Below are 6,041 nucleotides of genomic sequence, written 5' to 3' on the forward strand. Positions count from 1 at the left end.
GAACCCAGGAGTCCTGGCTCCCAGCCCGCCCTGCTCTAATCCACCAGCCCCCACTTCCCTCCCAGAGCTGGGGAGAGAACCCAGGAGTCCTGGCTCCCAGCCCGCCCTGCTCTAATCCACCAGTCCCCACTCCCTTCCCAGAGCCAGGGACAGAACCCAGGAGTCCTGGCTCCCAGCCCCCTCACCCCTCTAACCTACTAGACCCCACTTCCCTCCGACAGCCAGGCAGTGAACCCAGGTGTCTTGGCTCCCAGCCCCCTCACCCCTCTAGCTCACTAGACCCCAGTCCCCTCCCAGAGCCAGGGAGAGAACCCAGGAGTCCTGGCTCCCAGCCCCCTCACCCCCCTGTTCTAACCACTAGACCCCACTCCCCTCCTCAGGCCACGTTCCTTGTGCCACGGTGGGAACCGTCTGCTCCAGCTGCCCGTGCCTGGCGGCCTGCCCCGGGGTTCCCCTAGCTGGGGCTTGCCTGCTTGTGCTAAGGTCTGACCCCTGTGCCACACTCCCCTTGGCCTTCCCCCAGGCCCGGGCTCTGTCTCCCTCCCAGGGTGTGCCCCACGACTCCGCCCCGCTCACCCCATGGCTGGTTTTCATCCTTCCCCGGGGGGTTTGGTGACCCCTCAATGTATTTCCCCCCCAGGCCAGGCTGTGGCCCAAAGGGTCCCTCTGTGCGACCGCTGCTGGGGTCCTGCGGCCGGGCGGCTGGCTGAGGGGTCGCCGAAGAGCCCCCCGCACAGTTAAAGCGGGGAGACGCTAGGAGGGGAAGGGCCGGTTTCAGCCGGAGGCAGGAGCAGAGAGAACTCGCCGAGCAGGCAAAGCTCTGACGGGACCCGCGGGACGTTCCCGGCCTGACTCGGCCGGGAAGGACGGTGCCAGTTTTTCACTGCCAGGCGAATTAACCCTGGGCCCTATTTCCGGGGGAACCCTGGTCCGTTCTCCAGCACCCGTGATTTGATTTGATTTTTTTTTTTTCAATCACGTTGGGCCTTTTAGGCAAAAGTTCAGCCGGGAAATCTGGCCTGACCCATGCCTGGTAATGGCCCCAGGGGGCCGAGTGAGAGTAACCCCCATGGCCTGTGTCTGCCGAGAGCCTGAGCCTCTTGCTTGGGGAGCAGGTAGCTGTGCACCGGGATGCTACCTGTGGCTGCTGAGTGCTTGAACTCATCACTGGGAGAAGGGGAGCTGCCCCCCATGTGACCAACGCTGCCTGAGTTTGCCGAAGGCCTGAGCCCATTGCTGGCAGAAGGGGGAGCTGCCCCCCTGTGACCAACGCTGCCTGAGTTTGCCGAGAGCCTGAGCCCATTGCTGGCAGAAGGGGGAGCTGCTCCCCCGTGACCAACGCTGCCTGAGTTTGCCGAGAGCCTGAGCCATTGCTGGCAGAAGGGGGAGCTGCTCCCCCGTGACCAACGCTGCCTGAGTTTGCCGAGAGCCTGAGCCCATTGCTGGCAGAAGGGGGAGCTGCCCCCCCGTGACCAACGCTGCCTGAGTTTGCCGAGAGCCTGAGCCCATTGCTGGCAGAAGGGGGAGCTGCTGCCCCGTGGACCAACGCTGCCTGAGTTTGCCGAGAGCCTGAGCCCATTGCTGGCAGAAGGGGGAGCTGCTCCCCCGTGACCAACGCTGCCTGAGTTTGCTGAGAGCCTGAGCCCATTGCTGGCAGAAGGGGGAGCTGCCCCCCATGTGACCAACGCTGCCTGAGTTTGCCGAGAGCCTGAGCCCATTGCTGGCAGAAGGGGGAGCTGCCCCCCATGTGACCAACGCTGCCTGAGTTTGCCGAGAGCCTGAGCCCCTGATGGCATCATTCGTGTCAGGGCTGCTACTCGTGCCCTGCATGGCCTTCCTTGCCCCCCGTCCCTGGGGGCATCTCCCCACAGGTGCACCCCCAGGACACCTCCTCCTGATTCCTCCCTCCCCGTACAATTGCACCCAGCCCCATGGGGCCGCGCGGCACAGGGGGATCCCCCCACCAGCTACTGATGCTGGTTTTCTGGCAGAAGCCCCTCCCCCACAGGGGGCTTTGAATCCAGGCCCTGGGCTTTTACCCCACCCCAGCTTTTTATGGGGCGCTGTCTGGCCTAAACCCCATGGGTTTACCCCACTGCTCCGTCCTGCAGCTGAGTTCGCCTGTCCCGCTGGGTGCAGGGTTTCGGGGTCGGTGTTTCTCCTGGTCCCATGTGGTGCATTAGGCCGCCCCGGGTCGTCCCAGGGGCACAGGGATGCAAGCACATATTTGCCACTCCCAGCTGCCTCCTCCCTGGAGGTCCCCGCAGCCGGGAGAATTCACCCCTTCACAGCTAGCGGGTAGCCGTACCATGGGAGTGGGTAAACTGAGTCACGGAAACTGCACAGGGAGCGGGGGCAGAGCGGTCACCCTGCAGGCGGGTCTGCAGGGCAGTTGGCAGCCCAAAGCTGCGCTGGGAGGGCCACAATCTGCCCCGGGTAGATGTGGGATGGGGGCGGTGGGGTCGATGTGGAAGGCAAGACGCAGGCCCCATAGATGCCCCAGATGTGGTCCCTAGGCCTGTCCCCATTTCCAGGACATCTCCGTGGCATGGCTGGGCCGAGCGCCGCATAAGCCCATGCCCAGCCTACCTCCTGCATCTTCAGTCGGGCCCGTTTTCCTTTGCTGTATTTCCTCCCCCTATTCACGCTGGGGCACCCCACTTCTCCAGGCCCCGGGCTCCGAAGCCGCAGGCTTATTCAGCACCTCCTTGTCTCCCTCGCCCCCACCAAAGCTGGGCCGATAAAAAATGTTTCCCCTTCGCCAGCTCCCTCCAATCAACCCTGAAAACTGCGTGTCCCCCCAGCATCGAGCCTGCGCCGGCATCGAAAGCCGGGACCCAAGCTGGGGTGGGTGGCACTGCTGGGTCCAGGAAAAGCAAATTCTGGGGCCAGGGGGAATGACCCCCAAATGCCTCAGAGGGGCTGGCGAGGGGATTCCCCGGACGCTTGGAGACACACGCCCCAGGAGGCCAGCGTTCAGGACTCGCTCTCTGAGCTGGGGCACCCAACAAACTCATCATCGACTCTCCAGCCAAACACCCGCCACTTGGGGTGGCCCCGGCTCTGGTGGGAGCCTGCCCCGGGGCCGATCTGGGGACCTGAGCCCGGTGCCGGAGCCCCGATCCCCGCAGAGCGGCCTCCCCAGCCAAACGCCGGCAGGGACGTGGCCACGGACAGGCCGGGACAGAGGTACCGCGGAGAGGCCCGGCTGGGTTGGCAGCCGCGGGCTGGAACTGGCCCCTGCAGGACCGAGCCGCTGGCGTTGTCCAACCCAGAGCGAGACCCCCCATGGCACAGAGAGCCAGAGGGGTTCAGATCTCTGTGCTGCCTGCCCCCTGCCAGGGCCTGGGGGGGCTGATCCCCCAGTGTAAATCCGGAGTCACTCAGTGGAGTCAGAGGTGCCGATTCCCCCCTCGCTCACTCCGGTGTGAATCCGGAGGTCACTCCAGTGGAGTCAGAGGTGCCAATTCCCCGCTCGCTCATTCCAGTGTGAATCTGGAGTCACTCCACTAGAATCAGAGGTCCCCTTTCCTCACTCGCTCATTCCAGTGTGAATCTGGAGTCACTCCACTGGAATCAGAGGTCCCCTTTCCTCACTTGCTCATTCCAGTGTGAATCTGGAGTCTCTCCACTGGAATCAGAGGTGCCAATTCCCCGCTCGCTCACCCTTATGTGAATCAGGAGTCAGTCAGCGGCGTTACACCAGCTTTGCTGCATTGGGACTCATTTCCTGCATGTCGGGGGGCTTGGAGCCCCTTCCCACGGGGGAGCCCTGGCAGCCGCCTGCCCTTCACCACGCCAGCCTGCGCCGTCCGCACCCGGGTTGTGCCTCCAGCCTCTGGGCCAAGCCAGGCTCTCCGGGCCGTTGCACAGCTCATCTGCTCGCCCCTCTTTCTTCCTCAGCTCCCGGGCAATCAACGTGCCCACCCCATGCCCCCGGTCTTGTCCTGGCATCCGATCAGCCCTTAGCTTGAGCGGCCTCAGCCAGCACGTGGCGAACACAGTCACGGGCACCCAGGCCGGTGGGCGCCACTGCCGTGGCACACAGGCCCTGGAGTGTTTCAGGTCACGGCGTGGCAGGCTGATGCTGGGGCTAACAATGCGCTCCAGTCTCACCACTTCTCACTCACCCCCGTGTGAATCCGGAGTCATTCCAGTGGTGTCAAAGGCACCGGTTCCCCTCTTGCTCACTCCGGTGTGAATCTGGAGTCACTCCACTGGAATCAGAGGCACTGATGCCCTGCTTGCTCACTCTGGTGTGAATCCAGAGTCACGCCAGTGGAGTCAGAGGTGCCGATTTCCCTCCTTGCTCACTCCGGTGTGAATCCCGGAGACACTCCAGTGGAGTCAGAGGCACCGTTTCCCCCTCTTGCTCACTCTGGTGTGAATCTGGAGTCACGCCAGTGGAGTCACAGGCACCGATTCCGCCCTTGCTCACTCCGGTGTGAATCTGGAGTCACCCCAGTTTAGTCAGAGGCAACCGGTTCCCCTCTTGCTCACTCCGGTGTGAATCTGCAGTCACGCCAGTGAAATCAGAGGTGCTGATTCCCCATTTGCTCACGCCGGTGTGAATCCGGAGTCACTCCAGTGGAGTCAGAGGCACCGGTTACCCTCTTGCTTACTCTGGTGTGAATCTGCAGTCACACCAGTGGAGTCAGAGGTGCTGATGCCCCATTCGCTCACTCCGGTGTGAATCTGGAGTCACTCCACTGGAATCAGAGGGCACCGATGCCCTGCTTGCTCACTCTGGTGTGAATCCAGAGTCACTCCAGAGGAGTCACAGGTGCCAATTCCCCCCTCGCTCATTCCAGTGTGAATCTGGAGTCACTCCAGTGGAGTCAGAGGTGCCGATTCCCCGCCCCCTCACTCTGGTGTGACTGAGCGAGGGGGGGGAATCAGCACCACTAGGGGGCACACTTGATAGGGCAGGGGCAGGAGGGCCCCAGGTGGCTGTCCTGGGACAGGGGCTCGTTTAGGATAAGGGTGGGGGCTTCTGCAGCCCCCAATAACACCCCAAAGCGGGGGGGGGGGGTCAAGGGCTTTGCTCGCTAAGGACATTGGAGGCTGATGGTCACTTGCCTCGCCCCGTTTCTAATTGCCCCCCCCCGAGCCCTCTGTGGAAGTGGCAGTCTGAGCCGCTGCCCCCACACTCCCAATCTACAGGGAGGAGTGGGGGTGGGGGGCAGCTGGAGGAATGAATCTGCCGGGGGGGGCGGATTCGCAAGGGAGAGGCCGGCAGGACCTTTTTCACACCGCCGGACGTGTTTAGCATATGGAACTCACCGCCACTGGAAGTCGCTGGCACGGATAAGGGGGACCTGGGGAGTGAGCCCAGTCGAGGAGGCTGGCGTGGGGGGAGGGGGAGAGAGCGGGGGTCCCTAGTATGGGGGGAGGGCACACAGCGTTCCTAGCATGGAGGCGGAATGGGGGGGGGCCATGGGGAGAAGATGGGGGCAGCACAGAGCCCTTGGCAAGGTGGGGGATGGAGGGGTACATGGTCCCTGGCATGGGGGAGGGGAGGCTGGGGGGAGTCACACAGCCCCTGGGGGGCAGAATGGGGGTCACACAGACCCTGGTGTTGGTGTTGGGGGTTCCCTGTCATGGGGGGGAGGAGGACATGGGGGGCACACAGCAGAGCCCGTGTCAGGGGAAGATGGGGGGGAAGGGAGCCTCCGAAGTAGAGAGGGGTGCAGGGGTGGCACACAGGGAACTGGTGGGGGCTATAGGGGTGTAGGGACCCCCCCCCCCCGGAGGAGGGGTGTGCAAAATGAGCTCAGCCCACACACGCTGCCCCTCGTTGTCATAATATCCCCCCCCTGCCACTAGGAGGCGCTACTCTGAAAGGGGAGAGAGAGTTCCCGGTATGGAGAGAGGGGGTGTGTGTGTGTGGCTAGATAGAAGGGAGCTGGATAGATAGAGGGGTGTATGGGGAGATAGATGGGGGAGTGGCTAGATAGATAGAGGGGGTGTATGGGGAGATAGAGGGGGTGGATAGATAGATAGAGGGGTGTATGGGGAGATAGATGCGGGGTGGATAGATA

Source organism: Lepidochelys kempii, chromosome 28 (assembly GCF_965140285.1).
Source record: "Lepidochelys kempii isolate rLepKem1 chromosome 28, rLepKem1.hap1, whole genome shotgun sequence".
NCBI lineage: Eukaryota > Metazoa > Chordata > Testudines > Cheloniidae > Lepidochelys > Lepidochelys kempii.